This window comes from Chinchilla lanigera, unplaced genomic scaffold, assembly GCF_000276665.1.
Source record: "Chinchilla lanigera isolate Chin_1 unplaced genomic scaffold, ChiLan1.0 scaffold00051, whole genome shotgun sequence".
In the NCBI taxonomy this organism is placed as follows: domain Eukaryota; kingdom Metazoa; phylum Chordata; class Mammalia; order Rodentia; family Chinchillidae; genus Chinchilla; species Chinchilla lanigera.
In genome coordinates this window covers 7,930,605-7,952,498 of record NW_004955452.1, presented here as the reverse complement: position 1 = coordinate 7,952,498, position 21,894 = coordinate 7,930,605, and the positions used below count along the sequence as shown (strand labels likewise).

General features: G+C 47.7%; 1 protein-coding gene across 3 annotated transcripts in view; it reads right to left on the bottom strand.

Annotated features, from left to right (window-relative positions):
* Epb41 (erythrocyte membrane protein band 4.1) overlaps positions 1-21,894 on the bottom strand; it is a 193,071-nt gene that overhangs the window by 170,667 nt on the left and 510 nt on the right. Inside the window, exon 1 of one of the 3 annotated variants that reach the window (XM_013519473.1) lies at positions 17,618-17,640. The exons of 1 other annotated variant lie outside the window; for it this stretch is intronic. The gene's annotated coding sequence lies outside the window, so the exon portion shown is untranslated. Of the gene's footprint in view, positions 1-1,960; positions 2,213-17,617; positions 17,641-21,894 lie in introns of those variants that run through there. One more of the 3 variants, XM_005394970.2, reaches the window with a different exon arrangement.

Here is a 21,894-nt window from a genome sequence, read left to right as displayed (position 1 = left end):
AAAAATTACATTGGGCCATAATGCCAAGAACTTATATGTAAGACATTTGATATAAAGTGGTATAATATTGAAAGAATTTGAGTGAGGCCTAAAGATTTAAAATATGTATGTCTAAGCCTGAATTCAATTATACAGAGAAAAAAAAAAAAAAACAATTATACAGAGGAAAAAGGGATGCTTTTGCTAATAAAAGAATACTCAGAAGGTTAGGATACTGAAGTTAGGTCCAATGATGAGTTTACTTTTAATAGCAACCAAAATACACTGTATTTGTTTCCCCAAGTATATAAATAATGCCTAGTTTTACCTTAATTATAAGCCTCTTGTAGAAAGCACTCTGAATAAGCACTTCGATTCTAAGACAATCTGATGTTCAGCTATTCTTTTTTGGGGGTGTTGGGCATCCAACCCAGGGCAGTGTGCTCTACCACTGAGCTACATCACCATCCTTAGTTCAAATTGTTTTTGTACCGGAAATTGAACTCAGGATCTTGCGCTTGCCAGGCAGGCACTTACAAATCTTTTAATCTGCCACTTAATAAGTCCTTAGTGCCAGATATTCCGTTATGTACTCTACATGGAACATGTAAGTAACACCCCAAGAAACTCATCTGTTAAACCAAAACTTTTACATCTGGGAAAGAATTCACTGTCTCAATTTACAGAATAGGAAAACAAAAGAGTTATCAAGTTTCCTTAAAAAGGGTTAATTCACACTACCAAAACTAGGGTGAGAGGAATCACATTAAAGACATGTGTATCTTCCTTGATTAAAAGGATCAAATCAACTAAAAAATTTTGCCAGGACTACAAATACAGAAAACAGTAATGAGCAACAGCATTGAGCACAGTATATCCTGAAGAGAGTATAAATCCACTATAATATCTAAGACACAAGACATAATCATTTTTTGCAATTTTCCCCTAAAAACAGAAGGAACAAAATAGCAGCTGTGAAATCAGACTACTAAAAACAGCTCTGCATCTCTTAAAAAAGAAGAAAGGGGTGGCGGGGGGACTACCTCCTAATCAGCAACACATGCCTAAAAAAACGCTGTCTGCACAGACTAGTCATTTGTGGTAGGGTACAGTTTGCGAAACAACAGGATGACAGTCGCTATCATGTGGCCAGAAACCAATCCGTCAGCAATTTGTTCCACGAGAGATCACTTTCTCTCGCCAGAGAATGCCCGTCCCGGGGGAGAACGACCCTGGGGGCGGGGGTCCGCCTAGGAATAAAGGCCTGGCGATCAATCTCAGAGGGTGAGCCTGGATCCAGTCCCTCCACAGGTACAGCCGCCCAGCAAGCAGGAGGAAATACTTCCAAGCCGGCAGATGCGCAAACTGAAAAAGGAGGTCACGACGCTGAGAGGACAGATTTAACCCTTTGCTCCCTGGGAACTGTGCGGACTAAGGGGGAAACCGTTGGATCCCGCGGATTTGGAGATTTTTTTTTTTTTTTTATAACGATGCAGGTGTCCGAGGCGGAAAGGCCTGGAGGCGCTGCGAGACTCCCTCCACCTCTGACGCCGCCGGACTTCTGCACCCTCGTCGCCCGGAAATCACTCCGCAGCTGCCCCCACACCTTCGCGGCGGGAACCTGCAAGCCCCGCGCCGCCGTCCTCCCGAGGGTCCGGGCCAAGGTGTAATGACTGGCAGACCAGAAGGAACCTATTTTCCCCCGTTAGAAACACACCCTGCGCCCAACTTGGAAGCGCTGCCCCGGCGCGCCCCCTGCCCCTGCTTCTGCCGCCCCTGGCGCCTCAGGCCGCGTCCCCGCTCCAGCCCTCGGCAGTCCCGCACGCGGACGCGGCCCCTCGGCCGGAGAGCCCGCGCCCCCAGCCCGGGGCCTGCGGGGGGCTGGAGACAAAGAGGCTGCGGCGCCGCCGAGGCCGCCAGGACCATCCTCTCGGGAACAACGCGGCGCCCCCACCCCTGGCTCGCGCCGCCGCCGCCTCACCGGTAGCTCCCGGGCCCGGGCTCCCGCGCCCGTCGCTGCTACAGCCAGACGAACAATGGCAGGAGGCGGCGCCGGAGTCCGAGGCTCGGGCCCTCCGCGGCTCGACGGCCCGCCGGCTGCTGACTGACTGACTAAACCCACTGGCAGAGAGAGAGGGGGGGAGCCGGCGAGCGAGCGAGCAGCCCTGGCGTGCGCCCTCCCGCCTTTCCTACGCGAGGCGAGGCGAGGCAGGCGAGGCCCGCAGCCCGCCCGCCCGCCCGCGCGCCCCTCCCCCTCCGCTCGCCACAACATTGTAGTAAATTTCTATTGGACCGCACGGGAGGGAAGGAGGGGGCCGGGCCCGCGGCCCGTCAGCCCATTGGCTGAGGCCGAATTGGGCTCCTCTCCTGTCCCCCCACCTCCACACCTCCCGGAGGATGGCAAAGGAGGGCCGAGGAGAAGGAACTAGGGTAAGGCTAGCGGCTGGCCGCTGTGCGCACGCGCAGGTCGAACCCTGTGTGCACCCGGGGTTCCAGGCTACAGCGGCACCCACGTGGGGAAGAAGAAGGCTAATGCCCGGGGCCCAGGTGAGGCCTTTTCCTCCCGGAGGAGGGCAAGGTAAAGAGGCTGAAATTTGGAAGCCCCAGGGAAAGTGGAACTCACATACAAGCTGCTGCCAACTTCCCCAACAGGCTATCTCGTAAGGCACCAAGTAACCTCGGATAGGTCACTCAGCTTCTCCGGGCCTCAGTTGCCCCATCTACTAGCTTGACCATCTTCCAGCCACGACATTCGATAAAGTATTACCTCTCCTGGCAGCTCTGTAAGGCTTGAAATGTAAGCTAAGTAGTGAGACCACACCATCACCTGTCTTCTGCATTTAGGAGTCCCTTAATTCTGCCCTAGCTCAAAATCATAAAAATCATTTAAAAAAGAAAAAAAAAAAAAAAACTAGCTTCCAAGATTTAGACTCCAGATGAATTTTTAGGGTTGCTCTGATAATTTCCTAGTGTGCACTCATTGCCCTCCACAAATTTCAGAGCCCCCTTGGCCCTTCCTACTCCCTCCTGGGCTGATCTCTGAACAGCTCGGCTCCACAGAACAGAAAAAGGGCTGTTTTAAACAAGATACCCAGAAGGTAAAATAGGTTCTGGTATTTCGTCTTAGAAATGAGGAACCTGAAGCTGAGGCTTAGACCTGCCAGGATAAGAAGCCAGGCAATCTGACATCAAAGCCTGCACATGCCACTACACAGCCCTCTCACATCTCCACTCGGCTTCTGAATCAGTCTGTCTGGGTTCACTGCTCAGTCTCCAGCCCTTACTGATGGCCTTCGCTGTGCCTCAGTTTCTGACCCCATAAAAGAGATAATAATAGTCCCTACCTCATATGGTTACTATAAGAACTAAATTAGTTAAAATATGTAAAGGGCTTAGAACAGTACCTAGGACACAGTCAGATCTCAGTGAACCTTAATTACTACTACTACTATCTGGAGGCTAAAATACGGACTGAGAGCTGTTTAAGTGGATGATTTAATAATGTATCTGTTAATCACACACTTGCTGTCAGCTCTGAGGTGAGCACGTTAGGTAATATCTGTTTAAAACAAAATCCCGGGGGCTGGGGATTTAGCTCAGCGGCAAAAGCGCCTGCCTGGCAAGCGCAAGGTTGTGAGTTCGGTTCCCGGTACCGGAGAAAAACCAAAAATAAATAAATAAATAAAATAAAATAAAACAAAATCCCGAGGACCACCTATTAGTGGAGTTTGACTAATAAACTCCACTCGGGCACCCCTGCCCTACTTTAATCCTGGCACTTTTGTAACACCCTGACTGATTTTCTACTATCTATCTATCTATCTATTTATTGTCTCTCTTAAATACATTGTTGCAGTGTAGACTGGCAAGACTTCAAGCTCAAGAGGACAGGGATTTTGTCCCTCTTGTTCATCTCTCAGAACAGTGCACACATAATATTTATTGAACAAATACATGAATTGATCACATTTTTTAAATAAGCAAACTGATGCTTAAACAGGTAACTTTGGCCAGGGTCATTCTGTGTACCAGGAGTAAAACTCCTATTCCTAAATACACTGATCCTCTGCTTCAAGTCTTCAAGTTCAGCTGTGCTTTTGATTCAAGGAGCTCTAGCTGTACCATTTCTGGACCTCAGAAGCTTCCTTCCCCTATCTGACAGAAAAATCTGCTACTATGAAAGATGAATACTGAAGATCAATCACCAGGCATCTCACCACTTCCACTACCTCCCTGTTACCCACCAAATTCAGATACATGAACCTTAGTGTTGTCTATGCCTTGAAGTACTAGCCAATGGAATATAATGTTTAAAGATGCTTGTTAGAAGCATAGAATGTATAGCTTTAATAATCACCCTGGCCAGGTGTGGGAGTGCACACCTATAATCCCAGCACTCAAGACTGAGGCAGAACTGCCACAAGTTTAAGGCCAGCCCAAACTATATAGCAAGACTCTGTCTCAAAAAAAAAAAAAAATCATCACCCTGAAAATAAGTAGAAGTGCTGGGCATGGTGGCGCACGCCTATAATCCCAGCACTTGGGAAGCTGAGGCAGGAGGATCATTGCGAGTTCGTGACCAGCCTGGGCTACAAAGTGAGCTCAAGGCCAGCCTGAACTGCATAGCGAGACCCTGTCTCAAAAAAAAAAAAAAAAAAAAAAAAAAAAAAAAAAAAAAAAAAAAAGAAAAGAAAAGAAGTAGAAGTCTCAGGCTAGCAGGAAAAGGCTAGATGCAAACTACTCTCAGAGTGCCATGCACTATCACACCAAAATCTGTTGGCCCAGGTTTTAGAATCTCAGTCTTGAATGCCAGGGTTAGCTTTTAATTCTTGGAGATGAAGGGCTTTATAAACTGTAAAGTACTATACACACATAAGGGATTTTTGTTATTAATTACACACCATCACCTGTTAGGGTAAGTGCTCAATCTCTGAGGATAGCTGGAACCATTCCATAGTAGGGGCTGGGGTTATAAATCACCCAATCTGAAGAAGAAAAACTACCCTTACTCCTGTACCCATACTCCATCTCAGATTTCTGCAAACCAGATATCCAGTCCTGGCTCACCTTTCAGAGGCTGCCATTGGGTACCAAGGATAAACGTCCCAAGCACCACCTCTGGGGCTAATTTCTTAGGCAGAAACAGCTCCACTCCGTGCTCACATTTAGGCGGTGTCTGTGTCATGCTCCAAGGCCCAGGACAGGGTCCCTAGAGGCCATCTCTATCCCGCCTGCCAGCTGAGCCTGCCACTACTTCCCCCGCCACCTCTCTTATTTCTTCCTAGGGAATACAGGCCTTGCTAGCTGCCTGTTAGCCCCTACAGCAGTCAAGGGCACTAAGAAAAAAGAAAAAGACAGCGTGAGTCTTAATCCTTTGCCACTGCAAACTGAGCCCCACCAAAACCAAACACCAGCTGTACACAAAAGGATGAAATTAAATGGTAAAATTAGCGAGGAGGGCCAGGGAGGATAGATGAGGGCTCTGACGACCTGGAAGAGATGAGATTGAAAGAAACAGGGGGTAGAATGGGGGAACAGTTGGAGCCTGAACCATACCCAAATCTGGGACGTGGGCAGATTAGGGACACAGCTGGCCTGAAGCCCCAGTGATAGGGCTCATGGAAAACATTTGTCGGTTGTACAGGGCAGCAAGAGATGAAGAGGGCTTTGAAAAGCTAGGCCCATCAGCAAAGTGTTCTGAACAGTCCCTACTGTATAAAAACCACCCTGTACCAAAAGCGCATAAAGAGGAGGGCTTTCCATCCTGCCCACAATCATGCAATTGCAATCACTGTAGAGCATTTAAACACAGATGATAAACAAGGTATTCGGGGATGAGAATTACTGGTCACACAATGGAATACTTTCCTAGGAGATTATTTTTATTAGGAGTATTTGAATTATTCATAAAAGTTTTAGAAAATATAGTTAAATAAGAATATAGTTAACTGAGCAATGCAGTTGAAGATAACAATATGTAATATAATAACCACTGTTAATTCCTATCATTTTGTTCTGAAATCCTGTATCGCTTTTAATGTTCTTGCTTCGTTTTGCTTATGTCTGTGATGTTGGTATGCTGCTATTGTTTTTTTTTTTTTTTTTACTACTCTCTTTAAAATAAAAAAAAATCATAAACCAAAAAGAAAAAAAAAAGAATATGGTTAAGTAAAAACATAAAGCACCATAAAACCATCAATCATAAACAACTACCATCAGTGTTTTGGTGGGAAACCTTCCCTTCTAGTAACTCTTCCTATAGATATACTTTCTGACATATATATGTGTGTGTGTGTGTGTGTGTGTGTGTGTATATATATATATATATATATATAAAATCATATGAAGTTGCTGATTTTCTAGGTTAAATATGATCAAATGTCAGCAATGTCACATCTCAATTTAATGTTTGTATTTTTTTTAATTTAGACCATATTGTTTGGGAACTGATTTTTTTCACTTAATATATTGTAAACATCTGCATCACCATTTTTAAGAGCACTGTCAAGTGGATATTCCATAATTTAGTTAACCCTATTGTTGAACATTTAGGTCGCTTACAATTTTTCTCTTATGAATAATACTTAACAAACATCCTTTTATCTAAATTATAACTATTTCTTTTTTTTTTTTAGGATGCAGTGAACACAATATTTTTTATTTTTAATTAAAGCACACAAGGCTGCCTGTTCTGGCCTCTTTTACAATAAAGGCAAAAGATATTAACAAATGTGTGCTTTTATACAATACCTTATCTTTTGTATTTGAAAACACAGAACATGTTTTGACCTCTTTGATAGAATGCACTTCTCTTACAAAAATTCTCTTGGGGTGGGGATTTAGCTCAGCAGCACAGTGTCTGCCTGACAAGTGCAAGGTCGTGAGTTCAATTCCCAGTACCGGGAAAAAAAAAAAAAAAATTCTCTTAAGGCACTTTTGTGTACAATAAAGGTAAAAACTAAATGTGCTTAAAATTGATACACTGGGGTTTTCAAGGAGATACTCCAAGGAAGAAGAACCAGTAAGGAAGAAAGTTGAAATTGTAAAAAAAGATCCAATGGATAATTGGTAAAGACATTCCTTTAATCCTTTAAATTCACCAAATGTTAAAACTGGTCAGGCCCTTAGAGATCATGAAGCCCAAGTTGCTGACTTTTAAACAGGGAACTAGGCATGGTGACACATGCCTGTAGTCCCAGCACTCTGGGAGGGTGAGGCAAGAGGATTGCCCCAAGTTTGAGGCCATCCTGAACTACATAGCGAGACCCTGTCTATACATGCACCAAAAAAAAAAAAAAAAATGGGGAATCCAGAGACTGGAAGGCATTTGCCCACAGTCACACAATACAGTGGTAGCAGGGCCCAAACTAAAACTCAGATCTTCCAACTTTTACTATAAGATTCTGTTCGCAACCTCAAAGGCTTTGAATCAAGCTACAGTTATTCTCCAAAGCTAGAGACCAAGATAAATCCTACAACCATAACACCTAGGAATATCTGAGCTGGAGGAGACTATAAAGATAATTTACTGTTAAAAATAGTAACAACTGGAGGTGGGCATGTAGCTCAGAGGTAGAATGAGTATGTGCAAGGCCCTGCATTTGATCCCCAGTACTGAAAAAGAAAATCTAAAGGTAGTAAGAACTACATTTATGAGGTATTTACTACATGCTAGGCACATAGTAAGACCCCAGGGTGCTTTATATGCATTATTGCATTTAGCCTCATAGCAATCCTACAAACTATTTTTAGTTTCAATTACACTTGGAGAAATCACAGCTTTGAATGTTAGGTTGATTTGCCTAACGATACAGAGCTTAAACTAGGCCTGTCTGGTGCTACACAACCTCGTGTTGATACCGCTCTGCTATCCCTCTTGGGAAAGCACTTTGGAAATGACATGAGTGGGCAACACTGACATCTGTCCCAAGACCCCAGGAAAAAGCTGTTGTGCCTGCTTCTAATTGTGGGACATCCAAAGAAGGACCTTAGGATCTGGCCTTCTGTCACCCTCCCCATCACCAACACTCCCTCGCCAGCTGGAGGGAGCCCAGTGACCCTGATCCAGCAAAGCCTCCGGCTCATGCTTAACCACCTAAATCTCTTTCCCTAGGGCAGGGAAGTCTCAAGTCCCAGAGCAGTGATGCTGAACCTTTTAGAGCTTTCGATGATGCAAACAGCCTGCTGCAGCACAAGTGCCAGAGGTCACCACCACTGTCCTAGAGGGTTTCCCGAGAGAGAGAGAGAGAAGCCAGGTGCCACCTGCAAGGCCCTTGTGAAAGTGGTAAAGTCAGCCCGGCCCAGCCTTCATCTGGGAGAGCAGAGGGAAAGATAAAGGGAAGCAGAGGGGATTCGTTACCCAGAAATGGCCAGGTTTAACTTGCCCCAAGACCTTCCACAGCTGTCGTGAGAGGACAGCTCCTGAGCTGCCCAGCTAACATTCAGCTCAGCTCGATATCCAAGCCTTCCAGGGGCTGGTGGCATTTCAGTGGGAAAGAAATAAATGATAAGAGAGGCTACAAATAAGTAACAACTGTCAATTTGCCTTAAATTTAATATGTGACTCTGGGCAAGTCACCTACCCTCCATCACCTCACTTGACATAACAGTGTCACAGGGGCAGAAGCTGTAGGTACATGGTGAAGAGCTTATCTAGCACGTGTGAGGCCAAGTTCAATACGCAGCACACAGGCATGTGTGCATACACGCACTAAAAAAAATAAAATTAATTAAAGCATAAACTGGGTGGCTTTAACAACAGAATTTATATTCTCAAAGTGCTAAAGGCTGGAAATCCAAGATCAGTATGCAAATATACTCAGGTTCTTTCTAGCTTCCAGACAGCCACCTGACTGTCCAAATACGGCAAAGAGACAGTGAGCTTTCCGGTGTCTGTCTCTGTGTGTGTGTGTGTGTGTGTGTGTGTGTGTGTGTGTATTACTGGAGATTTGCACTGAGCTATTTATATCCCCAGCCCAACCCTTTTTTTCTTTTTCGTTTTGAGACAGGAGCTTGCTATGTGCCCCAGGCTGGGCTTGAACTTGCAATCCTCCTGCCTCAGCTTCTCAGAGTGCTGGGATTACAGGTGTGAACTACGAAGACTTGGCTTGGTATCTCTTCTTATAAAGGCACTAATCCTATCATGAGGGTCCCACCTCTATAATCTCATCTCACCCTAATTATCCCCCAAAGGCTCCATTTCCAAACACCATCACACTGGGGGTTAGGGATTCAACACATGAATGGAGAGTCACAATATGCCATCTGGGCTTCCATTTCACCAATCAAATGGAGGCCATTGTGCCTACCCAAGCTGTCTCAAAGGTTTACCAGAAGGGTTGAATTCTATGGAGTGTATAAAAAGGTTCTGTAGGTTACAAAGTATGATTTTTACTTTAAATCTGTTATCAACTAAGTGGAAAGAATCCTCAACTTAAGGCAAAAACCCCCCTGTAAGTGAAGACACAGTGATTTCTCCCTTTCTTCACATTTAATGAGCACTGCCTGTGTACAGGTCCTGGAGATCCCAGCATGAATAGGGGAGTCCAGAGGTACTATAATAACTGTCCTCATCATCATCCCCTGTATGGGCGATGGCAGGAAGACATAAAAAATGTGTGAGTGTTAAGATGAGGGAACCTTTGTTCAAACAAAGCTCCAGCACAGAGCCGCTGTGTGATTTCAGGCAAGTCACTTCCCCTCCCTTCCTTATCTGTAAAATGGGAATGACATATACCAAACTCAATGCCAGATGCCTTATATGCAGTATGTTTCTGAACCTCCACAAGAGCCCACTGAGAAAATAATTCCCATTTTCTAGATGAGGAAAGAGAATCTCAGAGAAGTAAAAAACTTGCCCAAGATCACTCAGCTTATAAGTTTCAGAATTTGGATTCAAACCTACATCTGTGTGGCCCTATTGCTAGTACTATTTTTATAATTTACAGTTGCATTTATTTTCATGATGCTCAGTATAATAATATGAGCAAAAATGCCCAGGGCATTGGATATGTGCCTAGATATTTCATCTACAGTCTCATATTAAATTTCACAATCTGTACCTTGTTGGTGGGTACAAGTATTTTAACCCCATTTTCTAGTTTTGGAAACTAATTCAGAGAAGTAAAATAATTTGCCCACTATCACATAGCTAGAAAGGAGTATAGTTGGGAAGTCAGGTATGTCTGACTCTAGAACTCAATCTCTTAATCTGCCTTGTCTCTCTTCTCCTGGGAGGCCAAGCAGGCATCTTTATCGCTGTTTGACAGATGGGAAAGTTGAGGCCCAGCAAGAGGTACTGATATGCCTAAGATCACCCAGCAAGCCAGCAGCTAAGGAGGGACTTAAATCCATGCTGCTGGTCTTAAACCCAGTGCTGTTTCCTCTACCCATAATGCTCAAACCTGAGTATCATGAAGTGCCTCTGTTCCCTGGACACTTAAAATTTCTCTGTCTACTCCCTTGGAGCCCACACCACACCAGGCAGGCACAGAGGGCAGAAGGTATGTGAGAAAACTTTTGCAGGAGACTGTCTGGGGGAAGACAGCAGCTGAGCTGGTGACCCATGTATCCTTGGTTTTGGGTACCTCTGCTTCCATCCCCCTAAGTGGCAGCTGGGAAGGAGAGTGCTCCTGAGGAAGCTGCTCTAGGCCTTGGCGCCCCCTAGCTAGCTCAGCTCTTCTTGGCTGTGATTTCTGCTGAAAAATAAAAAGCTTGATAGTCTGGGCCTAAGTACTAATTAGCAATAATGACATAATAACTGTTATGGGCCCAACAGCCAAAGAGCCCCAGCTAGAAATTCTGCATAACTCAGGCTTGGGAACAAAAGATTCGGGCGCTCCAACTGAAACTGATGCCCTGGCAGAAAATACCAATCAAAGTATCAGCTGACAAATGGAAAGAGTGATGACCACTCACTTTCTCCTTACAGTCCGAACATACTGTCATACAATCATTCACTGAGAATACACTGTGTGCTCAGCACAGTGCTAAATCCAGAAGGGGGAAAAGGCTTCGGTTATTCACTAATCCACTCCACAAATATTTATTAGGCACCTATACACCATGCACACTACTGTAGGTACAACAGATGTAACACTGAATAAGAAAGACAAAAATCGCCACCATTAACATTACAGTCCAGTAGGTGGGGAAAGATAGACAATAAACAAATAATAAAATATAGCATGTCAAAGGGTAATACGTGCTATTACTACGGAGAAAAATAATCAGAGAAGATGGTTAGGGAGTTATATGTGAATTATAATAATCAGAAGATGCCAGGGCTTGGGGAAGGAAGGTTGTTACAATTTTAACCAGAATAGTAAGAAAAGACTTTCCTAAGAACATGTCATTTAAACAAAAAATTTAGAGATGAGACAATAAGCCAAGAAAGCATTGTAGAAAGCAGAGTGTTCCAGGCCAAAGAACCAGCAAGTGCAAAGTCCCTGGGGTAGAAGTTTGTGAAGGTGTTCAAAGACTTGCCTGAGATTATACATCCCGCCATCATCAGAGGAAGGGTGTGGGGAGAGATCAGATACAAACTGATGGCCCACTGTGTACTTAGTTCTTAAACTCAGAACCACTCTGGAGGTACCATTTTGCTCACTATTCTCACCATTTATACATGAGGGAGTGAGACCCAAAGAAATAATGACCTCATCACACAGCTGAAGCGAACATGTCTGTCTGACCCCAGTTTTCTGTTGCCTTTCTGCTCCCCTTTTCTCTGGACTAACAAAATCCTAAACATTAGCTAAGTGGATGAATGCTGTCTAGCGGAAACACCCAGCCTGCTCAATGAACTGTTTTCTGACTGATTTTCTTCTTATTGTCTCTACTGACCACAGACTAACAACAGTAACACTTCCAGTGTGTCAGCAATGGACTCACAACACAAATGATCTAATCAGTTCTTAATTCTGTAAGGAGAATTCTGTATTTTTCCCATTTTGTAAGTCAGAGAACTGAAGCTCACTAAAGCAAAGCAACTTGTTAAAGATCCTGCAGCTGATAGTGATGAAGCTGAAATTTAAACTGAAGCCTCTCAGCTCCCAGACCCCTACTTTTATTGTTGTTGCTGTTTGAGACAAGGTCTCGCTTTGTAGCCTAGGCTGGCCTCAGACTCACAATCCTTCTGCTTCAGCCTCCCAAGTGCTGCGATTACACACATGTGCCACCACGCCTGGAGTATCTGATCCTACAGTATCAGCAGAAACCGCTGACACCAACCCACCCTCTTCATTTTATAAATCCAAAAACAGAGGCTCAGGGAGGCAGCTGATTCACTTGTGTAATCACTTGCAATGGGAAGAGCAGGAGGGGCCGGGGTTCCTCCTGCTCTGCTCCATCTTGGATTTGGGGCCAGATTCTCTCTTTTAGGCTATTTCCTAGTCTCTGCAGAAGTCTTCACGTTGTTCTAGTCTGGACTTGGAGGTAAGAGGAGCTCACAGTCTGCCTCTGTCCCCTTGGCCTAGGCCTGAGTAGTACAAGACCTTTCCTATGCTCAGCTGTTCCAAAGTGCTTGAGGTGGCAACCAGTCAGAGGAGCCCGCAGAAGGACAAATGTCTTGGGTGAGGCTGGAGTGTCCCAGCCAACTGAGAGAGGAAAAGGTGCTGAGCCTCTAGTTTTCAAACAGGTTTATCAGGTGTTCAGTGAGAAACTATATCAAATATTTTAAATTCCTACCCTGGGAAAGGATGGGGCAGAGGTTTTTAAGAGGCAGCTGTTACAGTAACTACTCTTGAGGACTCACTCAGTGCTTTATCTCCTGTTGCCAGTCCACACATCAAAGTCAGCCTCATTCTACACTGCAGGAAACTGAGGCTCAAAGCGGTAAAGTGACAGCCGAGGTCACCACACTACACCCATTCACAGGACGGAGCAAAAAGCAGCCAGAGACCTGGACTCCTACTGAGTAACCTTGTGCCACCGGCTGCCCACTCTTATCTGAAGTTCCCACATCTGTGCCTAAAGGGACTTGGTGACCAGCCTCTATTGTACGATCCAAGAAACCCAGGGCTCCATCCCTGCCCTGGCCACAGAGCCAGCAGAGACACAGGACATCACACTTAGTCTTCTCCTGAGCCCAGAAAAAAGAGCCTGATTATCAACTTCCAGGGGAAAAAAAATAAAGCTATAAATTTTCCAAATATGTGTCCCTGTTTCCGGGCAGCTGCTGGCTTTGGCCCCCAACCAGGGAGGGTTCCCCTAGGGTAGTTGGTGGGAAGGTGCCCCAGCCTCAGGACTGAGAGTCTTGGGTTTGAGGCCCAGGGGAGCAAGGGACAGGAGGGGCGCCGGCAGTGGGCCAAGACCCCTCTGGAGACTTGGGCTTGTTTCTTAATCTTTTCCTTCCTCTGTTGGCCAGGGCTGGCTGCAAGGAGAGGCAGGGGAAGCAGTGGGTGGGGCTGAGGAGATGAGGGAGTCCAGATAATGATTTAATTAGAGCTCCTGTTTACGGGTGCACATTACACACAGGCACTGGGCCAGGCCATCTGCAGGGGTTACCTCACCGAAGGCTTGCCCTTCCCTGTGATGAAAGCCTGCCATCCCCACTTTACTGAGGGGAAACTGAGGTGCAGAAAAGGCAAGGGAGTGACTGAAGGCCACGCTGCTGGTGAGTGGCAGAGCCAGCAGGAAGCCCAGGTTGTTGACTTGTGAGAGAGGGGACCTCTGCGTCTGGTTGGGCTGGGGTGGAAAGGGAAAGGCAGGCATATGCGGGACGGGTGGGGGAAGGGCCCTGACAGTCTCCTAAGGGAGCACAGCAGGCAGCCATGAGGGCTCAGGAGGAAGAGGGGAGCCAGGGGCCATCCTCACCCCTGCATGGCACACCCTTCTTCCCTGGGCAGCTTCATCTCCCAACACCGCCTCTCCCTTTCTGCTCCATCCGAACCAAACCACAGCGCTTACGCACCCTGAGCACAACAGGTAGGCCCGAGCCTTCTCACGTGCTGCCCTGTGCTGAAAAGGTTGTTCCCTGCATTGCCCACCTAAAGAGCTTATGTCTGTCCTTCAAATTCCATCTTCGCTCTCTTTTCCCAATACCTAGAAGGAGTTAACCACCCGTTCCCTGGGCTCACTGTGCACCTGACAGGGAGAAACCTGTGTGAGTCAGCTTTGTGCCCCCAGAACCCTGCCCAGGCCAATAAATGTTTGTTGTCTAGTTGCATTTTATCACTCAATCCATGAGGCAGGCAAAACAGGTTTTCGTATCTTCACTCTCAAGGCAAAGGAGGGCGAGAGCGAGGGAGTGACTGCTGAAATCACACAGACATTCAGTGACTCTAGTTGATAGGCCTAAAACCCAGGGCTCCTCTGTGCCATGCAGTCCCCTGCCAGGACCTGACCTCAAAGAGCTGTCCTCCCTGCTGGACACCCCCGGGGCACCACAAGGGATCCCTCAGACAGGGGCCAAAAGCCTTGCCCCAGTGTCCAGCCCAGACACAGCTGGCACGCAGGACAGTTGATGGCAAGGAGCAGATGAGTGGCTTTTGCCAACGCTAACCCAGCTCTGGCTTCACCTCCCAGACAGACCCCTCAGCCAGTGGGCCCAGTCACGCCAGATGCCATGGTCTTACTCTCACCTCTGTCTCTCCTGCCTGCTGCCGTCCATTATCACTTCCTCCTGGCTCTGCCTCCTAGACAGACCTCATATCCACCTGTACTTCCTTCTCACCCCCACTTCATGGCCCAGTCCTAGGCCCAACGTTCAGCATTCCTCACCTACACAGTGGCCCCCGCCCCTGCACCTGCTCTTCCATGCTCAGTATATCCAGTGGTTCCCCACTGCCCGTGGGTCAAGTCCCCCCAGCCCTCCTGAGCCTGTCTCTCCAGCTGCACTTTTTCCCACAGTGCAGGCCACGGCTCCGTGCCTCGGCACATGCAGTTCCTTCCCTCAAGAACGTCCCTTCTCCCAGATGCTGCCTAAGAACATCTAGTCACACTTCAGTGCCTCAGTCAAAAGTACAGTTCGTGGTTTCTAGGTCCTTCTCCCCGCTACACTCGGAGCTCTCTAGGGAGACAGGGGACAGAAATACACAGATTCACCTCTGGACCCCATGACAGCATGGGGCCTGGCACAGAGTGGGCATGAGTAAAAGCAGATGACCAGGAAAGGAAGTTAGATTGCTATTTCCATGGGCCACTCACTTTCTTCACCCTGCAGGCACCTTTCAGAACCTGTCAACTATCTGAGGTTGCTGTCCACCAGTCCCAGCACTTCTTTTCCCCGACCTGATTTCCACTGTCCCAAGAGGGACATCTTTGTAATCCCAGAATAATGCTCATAATTATAATCACAATCATTACTACCATTTATTGGCTGCTCAGGCCTCAGTAACCCTCACAAGAACCCTAGGAGGTAGGTAGGTTCTTTTATTATCTTTATTTTATAGATAAGGAAACTGAGGTTCCAAGAAGTTATGAATGTTATCGATGGTCCCACAACTAGTAACATATTAGATTCACTGGGTCTGTCTGATCCTCAACCACTACACTGTCCAGTCTTCTGCTTTCTGTTATCTCCCTCTTCAAAACTCAGAGCACCAAGCTGCGGGTGGTGAGCAGTGTGTGTGTGTATGTGTGTTTATCCAACAAACACCCCAGTAGCTCCCACCAGTGCTGTGCTGGCACTGAAGAGGCATAAGAGGACTGCTGTGTACTTTTGCCTGCTTGGGGGAGACAAGAGAGTTTCACACTAAGAATCTGGAACTTAGGATCAGCAGAATTGGATCTGAGCCCCACCTCCCCCTATCTCATAAATAACTGTAACTCACTTAATCACCCAGTGCAGTTCCTTCATCCATAAAGTAGCAGTGACAATGCCTAGCTCAGAGTGTCACTGAAAGACATGTGTCTAAAACAGCATATAACAGCCACCCCAGAGACAGGACACGTGTGATAAATGGCAGTAACACCTATGATGACGACAGTGTCTCAGGATCCATAGCCTAGGTGGATACAGTTCCTCCCTGGAGCCTCTTCAACCACAGCCAAATAGTAGTATGACCATAGTCCATTCAGATCATGTTCTGATTAAACAATTCTCCATGGAAGTATCCTTCATTAACCCTATTTTACAGGTGAGGCAGTCTAGGCAGAGTAGATGGATTACTAGACCAAGTTACCCCGCAAAAGGGCAGCTGAGCTGGAAGCTCTGCTCAGCTACATTCATAGCACGCACAGCCCAACCCGTATCCCAAAGGCCTGGGCAATCTGCTGGGGAGTTCAAGGGCTCCTCACTCCTAGATCTAGTCCCAGATAGACAGGAAGCTAAAAGCGGGAGAAAGGTGCCAAAAAGATGGACATTTTACTTAGTCCTGCCAGGCGTGGTGGTGCAAGCCTGTAATACCAGCACTAGACAGGCTGGCCAGTTTGAGGCTGTCCTGGGCCACAAAGTGAGTTCAAGGCCACCCTGAACTACATAGCGAAACCCTGTCTCAAAAAGATTTTTTTTTAATTTTTAAAAAATTTTTTAAATTACTTAGTCCCCTCCCAGAATAAGCCCAAGACTGGAGGAAGCCAAGTGGACCATGGGGAAAGTGTTGTGATATGTACGTCTCGGATGAGATCTCCAAGACCCAGACAGTTTCATGAGTTGTGCAAGGTCATCTGGCTAAGAAAGCAGCTGTATTGGGAAGACAAGTCATTCCTCACCCCTCTCAACTACATGTCTCTCTCTCTTGTTTTTTGCAGAACTGGGGACCAAACCCAGGGCCTCCCATGTGCTAAGCAAGTGCTGTATCACTGTGCTACATCCCCAGCCCTTTTTTCTTTTTGAAACATGATCTCACTATGTAGCCTAGGCTGGCCTGGATCTCACAGCAATCCCCTACCCCACAACAACCTCTTGAGTGCTGGGATTACAGGTGAGTCCTACCACACCTGGCATGCCCTTTTCTTCTGATGAAAGCTAACGGTTCTGCTGCTCCTTCCTCAAGAGCTGTAGTGGCCTAGGTCCCTCTCTCTGCTGATTAACACCTGTGTGGTACATGGTCCCTCACTTGGTTCAGAAAACCCACAGCCCACTTTAACAGCCTCTAACCAACTCAGTCTAACAGAGGTCTGACATTCGCTGAGCTCCTATGATGCTGGGTACCTTATATCTGTTAGCCATTTAATCCAACACAAACACATTGATAGGTACACAGTAGATGCTCAAAACATATCTTCATCCATTCAGAAATATTCAGTGAACAACTACTCCATATTCTAGGTGCCAGAGACACAGCACTGTAACATAAACACAGTGCCTGCCCTCGTGGTACTTATATGAGTAAAGGAACAGATATACAGCCAGTCAGAGAGAGGCCGTACTTGTGTCTGGAAGGCATTAATATTCTCACTGTACAGATGTGAAACTGAGATGCAAACAGCCAACCATCTGTAAGCGACAAAACAAGGATTCTATCCCAGGCTCTCTGCCCCTGAGCCCTTTACACTATATCACGTGACCCCCACAACCACGACCAATGTGTTAAGCATGCAGAGGTCGCAGCCCTGCTTTCGGTAGGATCCTAACTTCACAGAGTGCCTTTGCTCAGCACTTTGGCCTCCAACCCTGGCCTCTCCTTACATCTCCTAGTGGCCTCAGAGCCATCGGATATGCATTAGAGTCTACATAAGTCAAACTTGTACTCACCCAGAAGCAGCCGATGGAGTCACGCAGCCAGTCAGAGAGACGCCATGGAGCCATCGCCGTAGCAGCACATGGAAGCAAAGCACAGCAGTGAGACTCACAGCAAAACCAATGAACAAGCTCTTGGGGCCCCCTCTTCTGCCAGGATCTCCCTCTACCTCTGTGCTCTCCTGGGCACCCTCCCAGGCAGCAGTAATCTGATAATCCACACTGTGCTCATCAGGCCTCACAGGGCCCAGCTCCCTGGAGGCACCAGAGTCCCTGGGAATTGACATTCACTCGGACCTACTGTGGATCAGGTGTTAGACAAGACATAGTCTGAAAAAGACACATCTCTCCCTGCCCTTATGAGCCTGCAATGCAGTGAGAAAGTAATCACACAAGCAGTTCCGGAATGACAACTGTGTTGATGAGTGCTTCAAGGAGGAGACTTCAGAGCTCAAGTTCAAATCTTGGCTCTAGGGGCTGGGGATTTAGCTCAGCGGCACAGCATCTGCCTCGCAAGCGCAAGATCATGAGTTCAATTCCCGGTACCAGAAGGAAAAAAAAAATCATGGCTCTATCATTTACAGCTCAATTATTTGTGAGTTGGGCCTTTTTTTTTTTTTTAAACATCTCCATTCCTCATTAACTCACCTGTAAAATGGAGATAGTATGACTATCCACCTCACAGGATTAGTGTGAGGATTACATGAGTTCATATATAAAAAAATATTCTGAACAATGTTTGGCAAAAAATGAGCTGTCTGTAACTGTTAGCTACCATTATTATGGGGGGCTACAGCATAGGTGAGGCCACCACCTACCTGACAAGGGTGTTAGAGGGGCCAAATGAGATAGTGGGAAGTGTGAGCGCAAAGCCTGCTGCAAGGTAATTACTCAGTGAATGGCAGTGACCCTTTCAGGGCTCTCTCCAGCAAGCACATCCCCACCATAAAGCATCTCAACAGAGCGGCTGTCTCAGAACTGAAGCCTTGGACTGAAAAATAACCAGAAACCATACTCTTCTATGATTTTCCAAATGCCTCATCTTTGACCTTCACAGCACCCAGGGCATGGGCACAAGTGAAATTATTACTGTTCTCATCCTGCAGAGGAGGACAGTGAGGCAAAGGGACTTCTCTGTGTGTCCTTAGGATTGTCTTTGCACAACTCCAGCCCTAGTTAAGTAGTCAAGCTAGGATCCAGCTAGCACCTGACTAGATTCCTTCCTCCAGCGCCGCGCCCCTCCGCCCACCCCGCATGCTAGGGATTGAACCCAGGCCTCAAGCATGCTAAGCAAGTATTTCTTCTACCACTGAGCTACACCCCTAGCCTTTTTATATTCTGAGATACGATCTTGCTAAATCACCTAGGCTGGCCTCAAACTCACAATCCTCCTGCCTCAGCCTCCCAAGTTGCTGAGATTACAAGCATGCACCATCATACCTTGCCTTCATAGAAAGAGCTTAAGAGGGAATGACTCAGGTTAGAGGTGTAGCTCAGTGGTAAGGCATTTGCCTTGAATGCCTGAGATTGGGTTGGATCCCAGCACCACACACACACATGCATGAGTAGGTGGGTAAATAAATAAATAAACAGAGGCTAGTTCCTAGTTATAATTACAGAGCACAGGCCAAGAATAAGATTTGTGAGCTGGGGGCTGGGGATTTAGCTCAGCGGCAAAGCACCTGCCTGGCAAGCGCAAGGTCGTGAGTTCAGTTCCCGGTACCGGAGAAAAACCAAAAAAAAAAAAAAAAAAAAAGATTTGTGAGCTGGACATGATGGCATATGCCTCTAATCTCAGCACTCTGGGAGGCTGAGGCAGGACAATTGCCAGGAGAATTTCAGCAAGACCTTGTCTAAAATTTTAAAAGCAGGGAGTGGGGCATGGGGACATAGTTCAGTGCAAAAGCCCTGAGTTCAACTCCCCTGCCCAAATGACTTGTGGGCTCATCACACCTTACCTTGATCTTGCCCCATCCCATCCCCTCACATGGGATAAGGGCAGGTAATAGACAATTCCAAATCAGGTCTCAAGGTGATAGTAATGGATGCTAGAACATCAACAGAGACTCTAAGTTCGATCTTCTTTCCCCATTTCACAAAAAGGGAAATTGAGACCCACAGAGAAAAGTGCCTGGCTCACAGACTATAAATGGGTAGAATCTCAATTCCATTAGTAAATCTCAGAATCTTAAGCACTGGAGAAATTCTGACCCCACACAGAAGGGACTGTCCTACAGAGCCATTCTGAAACCTAACAAATCTCAGGCCACTGGGACCTCTATGGTGAGCCCTTTGATAGTATTTTCTTCAGCTCTGTGGCGGCAAACCTGTATATAGCACACAGGAGGTGCTCAGGAAAGACTTGGGAATAATCAGATGAAGTTATTCTCTGGTTTCCCACTTCACAATAAGTCCCCTCCAGGATTGTCTCCTTGCATCTCCCTTCTCCCTCCCACCCCAGACTCCGTCTCACCCTGTAGCCCGGGTGCCCCTAGCTGGGTCTGGCTCCAGCTGACAGAGCTCTGGGCCTCCACAGGGCCTGCACAGCGTCAGCATCTTCCCAGCCAGAATGGGATGTTTGTGCTCAGCACAGCCAGCCAGGCTCCTGGCCAGGGTCCACTCTGCAGAGAGGGTTCTGGCCCTGCCCTGCCAGGGCCCCACCTCCTGGTCTAGAGGGTGGGGCAACTTGGGATACCCAAGAGCTTCTATTGGCACTTGGGATCTACAGAGGGAGGCCCAGCTGGTGCAGCGATGGGCTGATCAGGAGACAGTAGGCATGGGGCCTCCTCACTTCACTGAGTGCCACCCAGGTGCTCCACCCATGCCCCATGTAGCTGTGACCTAGCAGCCCTGCCTGATTCTCTTGTATACACCCAAGGGAAACCTCTGGGCTTCCCTGCTCCATTCCCTTTTTAAAACATCCTGCTGGCCTGCTTTCAGACTTTCAGTTACCATTCTGGTCATTTTAGTGCCTCATTTGATTTTGCTAAGGCCTGTCGGGTAGAGATTATTGACTACAGAGAAACCTGGAGCTCGGAGAGGTGAAGCAACTCATGCAAGGTCACACAGCACGGATGTGGCAGAGCAAGGATTCAAACCCAGTTCTGCTGCATGCAAAGCTACAGAGCACTGATGTTTCCCTCCCTCCTTTTCTCCTCCCTGTCTGATCCTTACAGTTTCTGGTTTCCTTTCTTCTCAGACCTTCCACATCCTTCCACAGCCTCCCCTCCCCCATGCCTAGTCAGAGTTAATAATTCGCACCTCACAACTGCTAAATCATCTTATTTACATGCCCCTGACAGCAGCAGGCACCAGAATCTGCAGGGTACAGAAGTTATTTCTGAGGTCTGTCTCTCTGACTCTCAGGAGGGCCTTGATGGCAAGGAGTGGCCTCAGTAGATGCTCCTTAGTAAGACAGTCTGTCACGTCTATCTCCACCTCCCTACCCTCGCCCTCGTGTAAGTCTCTCTGGTCCCCCCATGGGTCCCTCCCCACGCCATCCTCCCGCCACACAGTCCACCAGGCCTGTAACTAGGGTACAAGTGAGGAGCTTACTGAAGGGGAGAGCTGTACCAGTGCGCCGGCCCCTGCCTCGCCCTTCAGTAGCGGAGGACCTGACCCTGACTTGGCATCCTGCATCTCTCACAGGGTCTCCCAGCTGCCCCAGGGACCAACCCAGCCAGGCTCTCTCCAAGCCTCCTCCTTGAGAAAAGGGGTCCAGGGGCAGCTTTCCACCCTAGCTCAGGAACTTGAGGGGTCACATGCAGCCCCTCCCTGCTTCCAAGGAAACTATAGGTTCCGGAACAACCTTTCTCTACCCCACCAATACAGTCCTTCCCTGCCCCTTCCGGGCGAGCCCGGGCTGGGGTCTATCGGGACCAGTCCCCGCCTCCAACTTGCTGGAGGGGAGGGGTCTGTCCTACCCCAAAGAGGTGGGGCCTGCCGAAAAGTGTAAGTGAGGGCGAGACAACTCTTGGGGAATGGTGAGAACAGACAGTGAGCGACCGGGCCACACACAGACGAGAGAGGAGCACCGAGAGATGAGAGCGAGCAGGAACCTGAGCCCGACAGAGCCGCGGAAGACCAGAGGCAGAAGGAAGTTCCTCGACCCCCGCCTGGAAGGGGGCGCGTAGGGCCGTGGCGGCGACCGCAGGGCCACCCGGGCGGGCAGAGCCTGCGTCCCGGACCGCGGGTCCCTGGGTCCGGAAACGCAGTTACGTAAGGGCGGGAGCAGGGCGCGGGGATCCCGGCAGGCGCCCCTCCCGCTGCGGCGGCCGAGCGGGAGTCCGCGG